We start from the raw sequence: 16090 nt of genomic DNA on the forward strand, positions 1-16090 counted from the left end.
TGGCTGTTATAAATCCAAATAGGATTACAATCAAAGTTTACAATTTATTAAACGAATAGAGGCAAGCAAGCAGCGCTGGGTGCGCCGGGAGTCTCTGCTCCCCCAGGACGCACACCTGTTACGTAAGGCGGCTGGTTTTGATGCTCCCAGGCTAATACATATTCATTACTACTTCGAGAAGAGGCAGGGTTATTAGAATTGGTTTCCGGAATCCAAAACCCCTCCCAGGGGCGCCTGCGTACCAGTCTCTGGTGGTCTCTCGGGGCTTGCTCGGGCTGAATGCTGGTTGTCTTCCTCTCAGGCTTTTGTCCTTCAATTGTCCTTCAGCTCCCCCTTCCTCCTCGTTTGGGAGCCTCTGCGCCGGATTTCAGAAACTCTAGCAACATCCCCTGCAGTACTCAGCACTTTTCCCTAAAAACCCCTTTGTTCTCTTATCACCTAGACCCGGGCCTCGATGGTAACCCTTCAAATCCCTTAGTGACACGAATTGCTGGACCATTCCTTACAAAAGTAAGGATAAAATATGTAGAGGAGCAATGGCACACGCGAAAGCCCAGCGCCGCGGGCAGAGGCAGCGAAGGTTGACGGCAGAACAGTGCTCGGTTTGAACACGGAGAGGGAAAGCGAGGGGAAGGTGGCCGAAGCCGGCCGCAGTCTCTGAGCTCTCCTCCTCCTGATTGTTTTCTCTCAAAGCCATTTCTGTGTGTGTGCGGGCACCCGGAGCCGGCAGAAGTCCCCGTGAAGTCCTTCGGCAGGACGGAGGGCTGCGTGGGCTCCAGTGAGAGAGGGAGTTAGGAGAATCTTATCAAGTAGAGATAGAGCGCTGACGGCGTTAAACTAGGATGCTACTTAGCGTCTTTGCTAACTATGGTGCATTGTGCCAATTAACTAAAGCAAGAAGCCTTGGGCCCCTTACCAAGGTCAGTCTCCTAATAAGAGAGTGAGCCTGTCTTAAGAAACTGGGAGAAACTGGTCCTGCAGATGGACAAGAGCCAAGGAGCAACTGAGTCTGTGCAAAGACAAGAGGTCAACTAGCGGTGACGAGGAAGAGTCATCAATCTTCATGCCCACGACCTCCCGTGCTGCCCAGCGCTGAATAAACATACCTACTTTACAATCTCACTGATTGTGGAGTCCCTTTTCCGCAAGTCACTAGCAGCGGTTTCTTCCGCAGAGGTTTTCCCAGAGCCGCTTCAAAGCTTCCCTCGCGGAGCTGGGGCGTCGCAGGGGGTCGTCAAAGCACGCACACACACACACACACACACACACACAGGCGTTGTTGTCCAAACAGAAAGTATTTACAACAAATTCGACAAGCGGTTTTCCTCTGCCAGCAGCAAATGCCTGAGGGCCCCTACAGCTTCACAAATCATAGCACAAAGAGCCTAAAGTTCCTCTAAAATTTAGGGAAATGATTCAAAATAGATCTGCTAGGGGAAAACGATCACTGGCGGCAGGGTACACAATACACGCGAGTCTCAGCTCTCCTCCGCAGGGTCAGTGCCCACGCCCAAGTGCGACGCTGATGGCACCCGAACATTTGCTGTAGCAGGCAGCAGAGCCAGCAGCTCAGGGGAGCAATTTTAAAAACCAGGAGGCACTTAAACCAACCCTTAATTGACCCAGTTACTGCAGGAGAGTCCCGACTACTCGCCCTGGAGTCCTACTGTCACCAGCAAAAAGCACCAACCAAAGCTTGGGGGAACTTTGGTACAGCACAAGAGAAGGGAGTGGGGGGTAGCGTAGCCGTATCGCAGAGCTGCTGCTTTTCACACCATTTTATCATCCCTGATAATTGAAAGTAAGGCCGGGTGGGCTGACCCCACCACCACCACTCCTGGCAGCATGTTTGGTCCACAACGCTAGAATAATTATTTTGCTCCCTCCCGCCCTTACAGCTTCATCATCTGAAAAGATTACAGTCAAAACAATGGCATACACAAATAAAAGTCAAGAGTTGACATAGTAACTCCGGGATTTGGGTATCAACTGTCCGAGAAATCAGAACACCCAGGCTTCACAATGTGCCCAACATCGAGCTGTGCCAAGGGGGGGCGGAAGGAAGAAGCTTTCCGTTTAAGCCTTCAGAGCATCGCTCCATCACTACGTCAATTCACAGCCACCACAGCGTGCCGATGGACATCTTTCTGTGCCAAAAGAAACAAGTGTTTTGTCCTCTTGATATCAAAGGTAGCCACCTATACTTACGGAACTATGCACAAGACCTTAACTCTGACCAGCAGGAAAACTTAGGACAACTGAGTGCAGATCCTGCCAATTTCTACCAGTTCCAACTGTGCTTTAAGTCTCATTGCAAAGCCTCAGTTAGAAAAAGGATCACCTCAGGGTATCCAACAAGAAGAAGAGTTGGTTTTTTTTTTTTTTTTTTTTTTTTTTTTTAATATACCATAGGACTATGCAGTTCAATCATCAATCATCTTGGAAAGCTCAAGGAGGAGGTCATCCTCATCCTTCCCTGGGTCCAAGTCGAGCTCGGCTTCCAGTATGCCGTCTGAGAGTTCCCAAAGTAGCATCTCTAAATCCTCGTCTACAGATACGGGCGCGTTGCCTGTGGAACTCAGCCGGCGTGTCCTTGCTTCTTCTAGCTGGGAAGAAGCTGAAGTTGAGCTTGAGAACTCCATTGGCTCCACGGATTCTGCCTGGCTTCCAAGATGTGCTTCAGGTCTTGGCAGAGCAAGGAAGAGAACAATCAGTATATGCCATTTCTTAACGGGAAATCCCTTTTCTGCAAACCGGCTCTTAAAACCGTAGCCAACCCCTCCTGCACTTCAATCTTACCCAGGGATTGTTATTCAATTAACCCAGGGCTACATTTAGAGCCCAATATATTAGCAGGTACATTTTTAAGTTTGGGGGTTTCTCTGTGAAGCCAGAGCACCCGGAGTCTAGCAAAGATGGGAAACCAACATGGCCTCCCGGAAGCCCAGTGTCCGAGAACTACATCTCCCGGCATGCTCTGGGAAAACAATATGGACTCCCGGAAACCCGGTGGCCAAGAACTACATTTCCCAGCACTCCCCAGAAAATTGAGCCTCGCAGCGTGCCGTAGGACGCCATTTTTTGCTCTGTTACATTACCGGTTTCGTGTTTATGGAGGGTTTTCCCGCCGTTTTGGGGGGTTTCCCCTCAATTTCGGGTTTTCAGCTCTCCATTTCAGAGTTCTTCCCCGCAATTTTGGGGTTCCTTCCCCTAATTTGGTGCTTCGCCCCCCCCCCCACTTTTGGGGTTCCCCCTCCATTTTGGGGATTCCCCCCAATTCCAAGCCCCCCACAATTTTGGAGGCCCCCACCATCCTTTCTTGGCCTGCCACCCTAATATTAAGGTTCTTTCCCCCAATGTTGGGGTTCTCACCACATGTTTGAGGTTCCTTCCCTTAATTTGGGGCTTAGCTCCCCGGGATCTGGGGCTTTAACCCCAATTTTGGGGGTCCCCCCCAAGTTTGGGGATTCCTCCCCAGGTCTGGGGGGGGTCCACATTCAATTCTGGAATTTCACACTTCCATTTAAGTCTTCTTCCCCCCAATTTGGGGGTTCACCCACCCAATTTTGGGGGTTCCTCCCCTAATTTGGGGAGACCCGAGGGTCCCCCCCCAATTGTAGAGTCCCCCACCCTCCTTTTTTGGGTTCCCCCCTAATATTAAAGAGTTCTTCCGCCCAGTTTTGGGAGACCCCACAATTTGGCCGTTCCTTCCCCTAACTTTGGGCTTCAACCCTTCGATTTTGGGGGGGGCTCCCCCCCTCTTATTTTGGCCTTCCGCCCTAATATTAGGCCTAACCCCTAAGAACCTTGACCCCTAAGCCTATGGCAACCACGGATCTAACCCTAACCCCTACCCCAACAAACCCTAGAAACCGTAACCCTAAAAACCCTTGCAGCCCTAACCCGATAAAATTTACCACACTAAACCCCTGAAGACTGTTCTGGGGGGTCCACATCCAATTCTGGAATTTCACACTTCCATTTAAGTCTTCTTCCCCCCAATTTGGGGGTTCGCCCACCCAATTTTGGGGGTTCCTCCCCTAATTTGGGGGGACCCGACCAATTTTGGGGGTCCCCCCCAATTTTAGAGTCCCCCACCCTCCTTTTTTGGGTTCCCCCCTAATATTAAAGAGTTCTTCCGCCCAATTTTGGGGGACCCCACAATTTGGCCGTTCCTTCCCCTAACTTTGGGCTTCAACCCTTCGATTTTGGGGGGGGCTCCCCCCTTCTTATTTTGGCCTTCCGCCCTAATATTAGGCCTAACCCCTAAGAACCTTGACCCCTAAGCCTATGGCAACCACGGATCTAACCCTAACCCCTACCCCAACAAACCCTAGAAACCCTAACCCTAAAAACCCTTGCAGCCCTAACCCGATAAAATTTACCACACTAAACCCCTGAAGACTGTTCTGGGGGGTCCACATTCAATTCTGGAATTTCACACTTCCATTTAAGTGTTCTGCCCCCCCAATCTGGGGGTTCGCCCACCCAATTTTGGGGGTTCCTCCCCTAATTGGGGGGGACACAACCAATTTTGGGGGGGACACAACCAATTTGGGGGGGGACACAACCAATTTGGGGGGTCCCCCCAATTTTAGAGTCCCCCACCCTCCTTTTTTGGGTTTCCCCCAATATTAAGAGCTCTTCCGCCCAATTTTGGGGGACCCCACAATTTTGACGTTCCTTCCCCTAAATTGGGGCTTCGACCCTTCAATTTTGGGGGGGGCTCCCCCCTTAGTTTGGCCTTCCACCCTAATATTGGGCCTTACCCCTAAGAACCCTGACCCCTAACACTACGGCTCCCACGGATCTAACCCTAACCCCTACCCCAAAAAACCCTAGAAACCCTAACCCTAAAAACCCTTACAGTCCTAACCCGATAAAATTTACCACACTAGACCTACGCCTAAAAGCCCTAACCCTAAAAATTAAGACCCTCTAAACCCTAACCCAAAACGTAAAGATTCTCAAAGCCCTAACGCTGGAGACCCTAACCTTAAAAAAAAAAAATAAGACCTTAAAACCCTAACCCTAAATACCTGACCATAACTAAAACCCTAAGACCCTAACCCTAAAAACCCTATCAACACTAAAACCACAAAATACTTTAAAACCTTAACACACTAACCCCCAAACCCTAACCCTTATAACTCCAACCCTAACAACCTTAAAATCCTAACCCTAAACCCTGGAAACCCTAACCCTGAAACCCAACCCTAGTGCCTTAGCCCTGAAACCTTAAAACCCTAACACCTTATTAGAAACACTCTGTAACCAATACCATAGGCTCAGGCAAGTATCTCAGTGAGGTAGCATTTTTATTCACGATTGCAATGGCAGGCGTCCCACAAGCCACCTACTAGTTCCATAACACAGTTTATATAATTTTTTTTTTCCTCTCGGTGACCAGGACCCTCCCCAGTTTCCCCATTGACTGGGTAATCCATGTTCACAATCTATCCAGTGCTTCACAGAAAATACACAGCTGCTGGCCTGTTACTAGTCAATTTTATTTTTTTCTTGACTGTTTTCCTCTTTGAGGTGGTAATGTTTCTTACACCGTGATTTCCACCCAATTGCTCTAAGGATTCTGGTTGTCTGCATTTTACAAGGTTGTCTGTTAAGCTTTCTTATCACTGCAAGCATATATCAATACCACCTTCCTTCCCTCTAAACGATGTAACTCTGTGCAAAAACATTTTTATTCCCACAACCTTGATCCCCTTACCCTAAAATCCTTATTCTCTTTAACCCTAACAACTCTAACCACAACCCTAACCCTTCATATCAACCCCCCGACGCTAATGACACTGACTAATGATCCAAACCCCAAACCCCAGGCAACCAACAAAGAAACAGACACAAAGCTGAAAACTACAAAAAAGGCAAAACCCTGGATACAGACCCCAAATCACAAACACGCTACCAAAATGCTACAGAAAAGCCCCAGACGCAGGCCCCAAGCACTACAGCTAGGCCCCAGAAGCTCTAGACACATCCCAAAGCCAAAATGCAATCCCCAAACACTACAGAAAAGCCCCCAAACACCAGACACAGGCTGCAGAAGTCTACAAGCAGGCCCCAGCCACACCCGGATGCAGACCCCAACTGTCCACAAGCAGCTCCCAACCCACCCCCCCCATGAACTGGACCCCCCCCCACCACCACCCAGATGCATGCCCCAGGCCCCAGGCCTCAGCCCCAGCCCCCACACCCCAGACTCAGGCCCCAAAGGTGTACAACCAGCTCCCAACTGCCCCCCTCAAAGGGAGGCCCCAAAGCCTGCCAGAGGACCCTAGAGCGTACAAGCAGCTCCCAAACCCCCGGCACAGGCCCCAACCCCCCCCCAGACACAGGCCCCAAAGGTGTACAAGCAACTCCCCATCCTCCCCAGAGGCACGCCCCAAAGGTGTACAAACAGCCCCAACCCCCCAAGACCCAGACCCCTACAGCGTAGAAGCAGCTCCCAACCCCATGCCCCCAAGGCACATGCCCCAACCCCTCCCCCAAGGCAGGCCCTAACAGTGTACAAGCAGCTCCCACCCCCCCCCCAGACGCAGGCCCCAAAGGTGTACAAGCAGGCCCCTACAGTATACAAGCAGCTCACAACCACCCCCCCAAAGGCAGGCCCCAACCCCCTCCAGATGCAAGCCCGAAAGGTTAAAACCAGCTCCAACCCCCCAACCCCCCCCCCCGCCCCGCGCAGACACAGGCCCCAAAGGTGTACAAGCAGTTCCCAACCCCTCCAAGGCAGGCCCCAAAAGTGTACAGGCAGGCCCCTACAGTGTAGAAACGCTCCAACCCCCCCCGCTTCCACCTCGAGGGAGGCCCTCCCCCCCCAGTATACACGAAGCTCCCAACCCCCTCTCAGAGGAATGCCTAAAAAAGTATACAAGCAGCTCCTAACACCCCCCCCCCCCCAAAAGAGGCAGTCCCCAAAGGTGTACAAGCAGGCCCTCAAATCCCTTAGGTGTACAAGCAGGCCCTTCAAATCCCTTAGCCCCTGCGCCAGCTTTATTGGCGAGCAGCGAGGCTGGGGGGGGAGGGGGGCAAGACAGCCTTAAATAAAATACAAATATAAAAAGTGTTATAAATGGCTGTTATAAATCCAAATAGGATTACAATCAAAGTTTACAATTTATTAAACGAATAGAGGCAAGCAAGCAGCGCTGGGTGCGCCGGGAGTCTCTGCTCCCCCAGGACGCACACCTGTTACGTAAGGCGGCTGGTTTTGATGCTCCCAGGCTAATACATATTCATTACTACTTCGAGAAGAGGCAGGGTTATTAGAATTGGTTTCCGGAATCCAAAACCCCTCCCAGGGGCGCCTGCGTACCAGTCTCTGGTGGTCTCTCGGGGCTTGCTCGGGCTGAATGCTGGTTGTCTTCCTCTCAGGCTTTTGTCCTTCAATTGTCCTTCAGCTCCCCCTTCCTCCTCGTTTGGGAGCCTCTGCGCCGGATTTCAGAAACTCTAGCAACATCCCCTGCAGTAGTCAGCACTTTTCCCTAAAAACCCCTTTGTTCTCTTATCACCTAGACCCGGGCCTCGATGGTAACCCTTCAAATCCCTTAGTGACACGAATTGCTGGACCATTCCTTACAAAAGGAAGGATAAAATATGTAGAGGAGCAATGGCACACGCGAAAGCCCAGCGCCGCGGGCAGAGGCAGCGAAGGTTGACGGCAGAACAGTGCTCGGTTTGAACACGGAGAGGGAAAGCGAGGGGAAGGTGGCCGAAGCCGGCCGCAGTCTCTGAGCTCTCCTCCTCCTGATTGTTTTCTCTCAAAGCCATTTCTGTGTGTGTGCGGGCACCCGGAGCCGGCAGAAGTCCCCGTGAAGTCCTTCGGCAGGACGGAGGGCTGCGTGGGCTCCAGTGAGAGAGGGAGTTAGGAGAATCTTATCAAGTAGAGATAGAGCGCTGACGGCGTTAAACTAGGATGCTACTTAGCGTCTTTGCTAACTATGGTGCATTGTGCCAATTAACTAAAGCAAGAAGCCTTGGGCCCCTTACCAAGGTCAGTCTCCTAATAAGAGAGTGAGCCTGTCTTAAGAAACTGGGAGAAACTGGTCCTGCAGATGGACAAGAGCCAAGGAGCAACTGAGTCTGTGCAAAGACAAGAGGTCAACTAGCGGTGACGAGGAAGAGTCATCAATCTTCATGCCCACGACCTCCCGTGCTGCCCAGCGCTGAATAAACATACCTACTTTACAATCTCACTGATTGTGGAGTCCCTTTTCCGCAAGTCACTAGCAGCGGTTTCTTCCGCAGAGGTTTTCCCAGAGCCGCTTCAAAGCTTCCCTCGCGGAGCTGGGGCGTCGCAGGGGGTCGTCAAAGCACGCACACACACACACACACACACACACAGGCGTTGTTGTCCAAACAGAAAGTATTTACAACAAATTCGACAAGCGGTTTTCCTCTGCCAGCAGCAAATGCCTGAGGGCCCCTACAGCTTCACAAATCATAGCACAAAGAGCCTAAAGTTCCTCTAAAATTTAGGGAAATGATTCAAAATAGATCTGCTAGGGGAAAACGATCACTGGCGGCAGGGTACACAATACACGCGAGTCTCAGCTCTCCTCCGCAGGGTCAGTGCCCACGCCCAAGTGCGACGCTGATGGCACCCGAACATTTGCTGTAGCAGGCAGCAGAGCCAGCAGCTCAGGGGAGCAATTTTAAAAACCAGGAGGCACTTAAACCAACCCTTAATTGACCCAGTTACTGCAGGAGAGTCCCGACTACTCGCCCTGGAGTCCTACTGTCACCAGCAAAAAGCACCAACCAAAGCTTGGGGGAACTTTGGTACAGCACAAGAGAAGGGAGTGGGGGTAGCGTAGCCGTATCGCAGAGCTGCTGCTTTTCACACCATTTTATCATCCCTGATAATTGAAAGTAAGGCCGGGTGGGCTGACCCCACCACCACCACTCCTGGCAGCATGTTTGGTCCACAACGCTAGAATAATTATTTTGCTCCCTCCCGCCCTTACAGCTTCATCATCTGAAAAGATTACAGTCAAAACAATGGCATACACAAATAAAAGTCAAGAGTTGACATAGTAACTCCGGGATTTGGGTATCAACTGTCCGAGAAATCAGAACACCCAGGCTTCACAATGTGCCCAACATCGAGCTGTGCCAAGGGGGGGCGGAAGGAAGAAGCTTTCCGTTTAAGCCTTCAGAGCATCGCTCCATCACTACGTCAATTCACAGCCACCACAGCGTGCCGATGGACATCTTTCTGTGCCAAAAGAAACAAGTGTTTTGTCCTCTTGATATCAAAGGTAGCCACCTATACTTACGGAACTATGCACAAGACCTTAACTCTGACCAGCAGGAAAACTTAGGACAACTGAGTGCAGATCCTGCCAATTTCTACCAGTTCCAACTGTGCTTTAAGTCTCATTGCAAAGCCTCAGTTAGAAAAAGGATCACCTCAGGGTATCCAACAAGAAGAAGAGTTGTTTTTTTTTTTTTTTTTTTTTTTTTTTAATATACCATAGGACTATGCAGTTCAATCATCAATCATCTTGGAAAGCTCAAGGAGGAGGTCATCCTCATCCTTCCCTGGGTCCAAGTCGAGCTCGGCTTCCAGTATGCCGTCTGAGAGTTCCCAAAGTAGCATCTCTAAATCCTCGTCTACAGATACGGGCGCGTTGCCTGTGGAACTCAGCCGGCGTGTCCTTGCTTCTTCTAGCTGGGAAGAAGCTGAAGTTGAGCTTGAGAACTCCATTGGCTCCACGGATTCTGCCTGGCTTCCAAGATGTGCTTCAGGTCTTGGCAGAGCAAGGAAGAGAACAATCAGTATATGCCATTTCTTAACGGGAAATCCCTTTTCTGCAAACCGGCTCTTAAAACCGTAGCCAACCCCTCCTGCACTTCAATCTTACCCAGGGATTGTTATTCAATTAACCCAGGGCTACATTTAGAGCCCAATATATTAGCAGGTACATTTTTAAGTTTGGGGGTTTCTCTGTGAAGCCAGAGCACCCAGAGTCTAGCAAAGATGGGAAACCAACATGGCCTCCCGGAAGCCCAGTGTCCGAGAACTACATCTCCCGGCATGCTCTGGGAAAACAATATGGACTCCCGGAAACCCGGTGGCCAAGAACTACATTTCCCAGCACTCCCCAGAAAATTGAGCCTCGCACCTTGCCGTAGGACGCCATTTTTTGCTCTGTTACATTACCGGTTTCGTGTTTATGGAGGGTTTTCCCGCCGTTTTGGGGGGTTTCCCCTCAATTTCGGGTTTTCAGCTCTCCATTTCAGAGTTCTTCCCCGCAATTTTGGGGTTCCTTCCCCTAATTTGGTGCTTCGCCCCCCCCCCCCACTTTTGGGGTTCCCCCTCCATTTTGGGGATTCCCCCCAATTCCAAGCCCCCCACAATTTTGGAGGCCCCCACCATCCTTTCTTGGCCTGCCACCCTAATATTAAGGTTCTTTCCCCCAATGTTGGGGTTCTCACCACATGTTTGAGGTTCCTTCCCTTAATTTGGGGCTTAGCTCCCCGGGATCTGGGGCTTTAACCCCAATTTTGGGGGTCCCCCCCAAGTTTGGGGATTCCTCCCCAGGTCTGGGGGGGGTCCACATTCAATTCTGGAATTTCACACTTCCATTTAAGTCTTCTTCCCCCCAATTTGGGGGTTCACCCACCCAATTTTGGGGGTTCCTCCCCTAATTTGGGGAGACCCGACCAATTTTGGGGGTCCCCCCCCAATTGTAGAGTCCCCCACCCTCCTTTTTTGGGTTCCCCCCTAATATTAAAGAGTTCTTCCGCCCAATTTTGGGAGACCCCACAATTTGGCCGTTCCTTCCCCTAACTTGGGGCTTCAACCCTTCGATTTTGGGGGGGGCTCCCCCCCTGTTATTTTGGCCTTCCGCCCTAATATTAGGCCTAACCCCTAAGAACCTTGACCCCTAAGCCTATGGCAACCACGGATCTAACCCTAACCCCTACCCCAACAAACCCTAGAAACCCTAACCCTAAAAACCCTTGCAGCCCTAACCCGATAAAATTTACCACACTAAACCCCTGAAGACTGTTCTGGGGGGTCCACATTCAATTCTGGAATTTCACACTTCCATTTAAGTGTTCTTCCCCCCCAATATGGGGGTTCGCCCACCCAATTTTGGGGGTTCCTCCCCTAATTGGGGGGGGACACAACCAATTTTGGGGGGGACACAACCAATTTTGGGGGGGACACAACCAATTTTAGAGTCCCCCACCCTCCTTTTTTGGGTTTCCCCCAATATTAAGAGCTCTTCCGCTCAATTTTGGGGGACCCCACAATTTTGACGTTCCTTCCCCTAACTTTGGGCTTCAACCCTTCAATTTTGGGTGGGCTCCTCCCCTCTTATTTTGGCCTTCCGCCCTAATATTAGGCCTAACCCCTAAGAACCTTGACCCCTAAGCCTATGGCAACCACGGATCTAACCCTAACCCCTACCCCAACAAACCCTAGAAACCCTAACCCTAAAAACCCTTACAGCCCTAACCCAATAAAATTTACCACACTAAACCCCTGAAGACGGTTCTGGGGGGTCCACATCCAATTCTGGAATTTCACACTTCCATTTAAGTCTTCTTCCCCCCAATTTGGGGGTTCGCCCACCCAATTTTGGGGGTTCCTCCCCTAATTTGGGGGGGACACAACCAATTTGGGGGGGGACACAACCAATTTGGGGGGTCCCCCCAATTTTAGAGTCCCCCACCCTCCTTTTTTGGGTTTCCCCCAATATTAAGAGCTCTTCCGCCCAATTTTGGGGGACCCCACAATTTTGACGTTTCTTCCCCTAAATTGGGGCTTCGACCCTTCAATTTTGGGGGGGGCTCCCCCCTTAGTTTGGCCTTCCACCCTAATATTGGGCCTTACCCCTAAGAACCCTGACCCCTAACACTACGGCTCCCACGGATCTAACCCTAACCCCTACCCCAAAAAACCCTAGAAACCCTAACCCTAAAAACCCTTACAGTCCTAACCCGATAAAATTTACCACACTAGACCTACGCCTAAAAGCCCTAACCCTAAAAATTAAGACCCTCTAAACCCTAACCCAAAACATAAAGATTCTCAAAGCCCTAACGCTGGAGACCCTAACCTTAAAAAAAAAAAAAATAAGACCTTAATACCCTAACCCTAAATACCTGACCATAACTAAAACCCTAAGACCCTAACCCTAAAAACCCTATCAACACTAAAACCACAAAATACTTTAAAACCTTAACACACTAACCCCCAAACCCTAACCCTTATAACTCCAACCCTAACAACCTTAAAATCCTAACCCTAAACCCTGGAAACCCTAACCCTGAAACCCAACCCTAGTGCCTTAGCCCTGAAACCTTAAAACCCTAACACCTTATTAGAAACACTCTGTAACCAATACCATAGGCTCAGGCAAGTATCTCAGTGAGGTAGCATTTTTATTCACGATTGCAATGGCAGGCGTCCCACAAGCCACCTACTAGTTCCATAACACAGTTTATATAATTTTTTTTTTCCTCTCGGTGACCAGGACCCTCCCCAGTTTCCCCATTGACTGGGTAATCCATGTTCACGATCTATCCAGTGCTTCACAGAAAATACACAGCTGCTGGCCTGTTACTAGTCAATTTTATTTTTTTCTTGACTGTTTTCCTCTTTGAGGTGGTAATGTTTCTTACACCGTGATTTCCACCCAATTGCTCTAAGGATTCTGGTTGTCTGCATTTTACAAGGTTGTCTGTTAAGCTTTCTTATCACTGCAAGCATATATCAATACCACCTTCCTTCCCTCTAAACGATGTAACTCTGTGCAAAAACATTTTTATTCCCACAACCTTGATCCCCTTACCCTAAAATCCTTATTCTCTTTAACCCTAACAACTCTAACCACAACCCTAACCCTTCATATCAACCCCCCGACGCTAATGACACTGACTAATGATCCAAACCCCAAACCCCAGGCAACCAACAAAGAAACAGACACAAAGCTGAAAACTACAAAAAAGGCAAAACCCTGGATACAGACCCCAAATCACAAACACGCTACCAAAATGCTACAGAAAAGCCCCAGACGCAGGCCCCAAGCACTACAGCTAGGCCCCAGAAGCTCTAGACACATCCCAAAGCCAAAATGCAATCCCCAAACACTACAGAAAAGCCCCCAAACACCAGACACAGGCTGCAGAAGTCTACAAGCAGGCCCCAGCCACACCCGGATGCAGACCCCAACTGTCCACAAGCAGCTCCCAACCCACCCCCCCCATGAACTGGACCCCCCACCACCACCACCCAGATGCATGCCCCAGGCCCCAGGCCTCAGCCCCAGCCCCCACACCCCAGACTCAGGCCCCAAAGGTGTACAACCAGCTCCCAACTGCCCCCCTCAAAGGGAGGCCCCAAAGCCTGCCAGAGGACCCTAGAGCGTACAAGCAGCTCCCAACCCCCCCGGCACAGGCCCCAACCCCCCCCCAGACACAGGCCCCAAAGGTGTACAAGCAACTCCCCATCCTCCCCAGAGGCACGCCCCAAAGGTGTACAAACAGCCCCAACCCCCCAAGACCCAGACCCCTACAGCGTAGAAGCAGCTCCCAACCCCATGCCCCCAAGGCACATGCCCCAACCGCTCCCCCAAGGCAGGCCCTAACAGTGTACAAGCAGCTCCCACCCCCCCCAGATGCAGGCCCCAAAGGTGTACAAGCAGGCCCCTACAGTATACAAGCAGCTCACAACCACCCCCCCAAAGGCAGGCCCCAACCCCCTCCAGATGCAAGCCCGAAAGGTTAAAACCAGCTCCAACCCCCCAACCCCCCCCCGCCCCGCGCAGACGCAGGCCCCAAAGGTGTACAAGCAGTTCCCAACCCCTCCAAGGCAGGCCCCAAAAGTGTACAGGCAGGCCCCTACAGTGTAGAAACGCTCCAACCCCCCCCGCTTCCACCTCGAGGGAGGCCCTCCCCCCCCAGTATACACGAAGCTCCCAACCCCCTCTCAGAGGAATGCCTAAAAAAGTATACAAGCAGCTCCTAACACCCCCCCACCCCCCCCCCCAAAAGAGGCAGTCCCCAAAGGTGTACAAGCAGGCCCTCAAATCCCTTAGGTGTACAAGCAGGCCCTTCAAATCCCTTAGCCCCTGCGCCAGCTTTATTGGCGAGCAGCGAGGCTGGGGGGGGAGGGGGGCAAGACAGCCTTAAATAAAATACAAATATAAAAAGTGTTATAAATGGCTGTTATAAATCCAAATAGGATTACAATCAAAGTTTACAATTTATTAAACGAATAGAGGCAAGCAAGCAGCGCTGGGTGCGCCGGGAGTCTCTGCTCCCCCAGGACGCACACCTGTTACGTAAGGCGGCTGGTTTTGATGCTCCCAGGCTAATACATATTCATTACTACTTCGAGAAGAGGCAGGGTTATTAGAATTGGTTTCCGGAATCCAAAACCCCTCCCAGGGGCGCCTGCGTACCAGTCTCTGGTGGTCTCTCGGGGCTTGCTCGGGCTGAATGCTGGTTGTCTTCCTCTCAGGCTTTTGTCCTTCAATTGTCCTTCAGCTCCCCCTTCCTCCTCGTTTGGGAGCCTCTGCGCCGGATTTCAGAAACTCTAGCAACATCCCCTGCAGTACTCAGCACTTTTCCCTAAAAACCCCTTTGTTCTCTTATCACCTAGACCCGGGCCTCGATGTTAACCCTTCAAATCCCTTAGTGACACGAATTGCTGGACCATTCCTTACAAAAGGAAGGATAAAATATGTAGAGGAGCAATGGCACACGTGAAAGCCCAGCGCCGCGGGCAGAGGCAGCGAAGGTTGACGGCAGAACAGTGCTCGGTTTGAACACGGAGAGGGAAAGCGAGGGGAAGGTGGCCGAAGCCGGCCGCAGTCTCTGAGCTCTCCTCCTCCTGATTGTTTTCTCTCAAAGCCATTTCTGTGTGTGTGCGGGCACCCGGAGCCGGCAGAAGTCCCCGTGAAGTCCTTCGGCAGGACGGAGGGCTGCGTGTGCTCCAGTGAGAGAGGGAGTTAGGAGAATCTTATCAAGTAGAGATAGAGCGCTGACGGCGTTAAACTAGGATGCTACTTAGCGTCTTTGCTAACTATGGTGCATTGTGCCAATTAACTAAAGCAAGAAGCCTTGGGCCCCTTACCAAGGTCAGTCTCCTAATAAGAGAGTGAGCCTGTCTTAAGAAACTGGGAGAAACTGGTCCTGCAGATGGACAAGAGCCAAGGAGCAACTGAGTCTGTGCAAAGACAAGAGGTCAACTAGCGGTGACGAGGAAGAGTCATCAGTCTTCATGCCCACGACCTCCCGTGCTGCCCAGCGCTGAATAAACATACCTACTTTACAATCTCACTGATTGTGGAGTCCCTTTTCCGCAAGTCACTAGCAGCGGTTTCTTCCGCAGAGGTTTTCCCAGAGCCGCTTCAAAGCTTCCCTCGTGGAGCTGGGGCGTCTCAGGGGGTCGTCAAAGCACGCACGCGTGCACACACACACACACACACACACACACACACACACACACAGGCGTTGTTGTCCAAACAGAAAGTATTTACAACAAATTCGACAAGCGGTTTTCCTCTGCCAGCAGCAAATGCCTGAGGGCCCCTACAGCTTCACAAATCATAGCACAAAGAGCCTAAAGTTCCTCTAAAATTTAGGGAAATGATTCAAAATAGATCTGCTAGGGGAAAACGATCACTGGCGGCAGGGTACACAATACACGCGAGTCTCAGCTCTCCTCCGCAGGGTCAGTGCCCACGCCCAAGTGCGACGCTGATGGCACCCGAACATTTGCTGTAGCAGGCAGCAGAGCCAGCAGCTCAGGGGAGCAATTTTAAAAACCAGGAGGCACTTAAACCAACCCTTAATTGACCCAGTTACTGCAGGAGAGTCCCGACTACTCGCCCTGGAGTCCTACTGTCACCAGCAAAAAGCACCAACCAAAGCTTGGGGGAACTTTGGTACAGCACAAGAGAAGGGAGTGGGGGTAGCGTAGCCGTATCGCAGAGCTGCTGCTTTTCACACCATTTTATCATCCCTGATAATTGAAAGTAAGGCCGGGTGGGCTGACCCCACCACCACCACTCCTGGCAGCATGTTTGGTCCACAACGCTAGAATAAT

The sequence above is a fragment of the Anser brachyrhynchus genome, assembly GCF_964034855.1.
Source record: "Anser brachyrhynchus genome assembly, contig: SCAFFOLD_146, whole genome shotgun sequence".
Classification (NCBI taxonomy): domain Eukaryota; kingdom Metazoa; phylum Chordata; class Aves; order Anseriformes; family Anatidae; genus Anser; species Anser brachyrhynchus.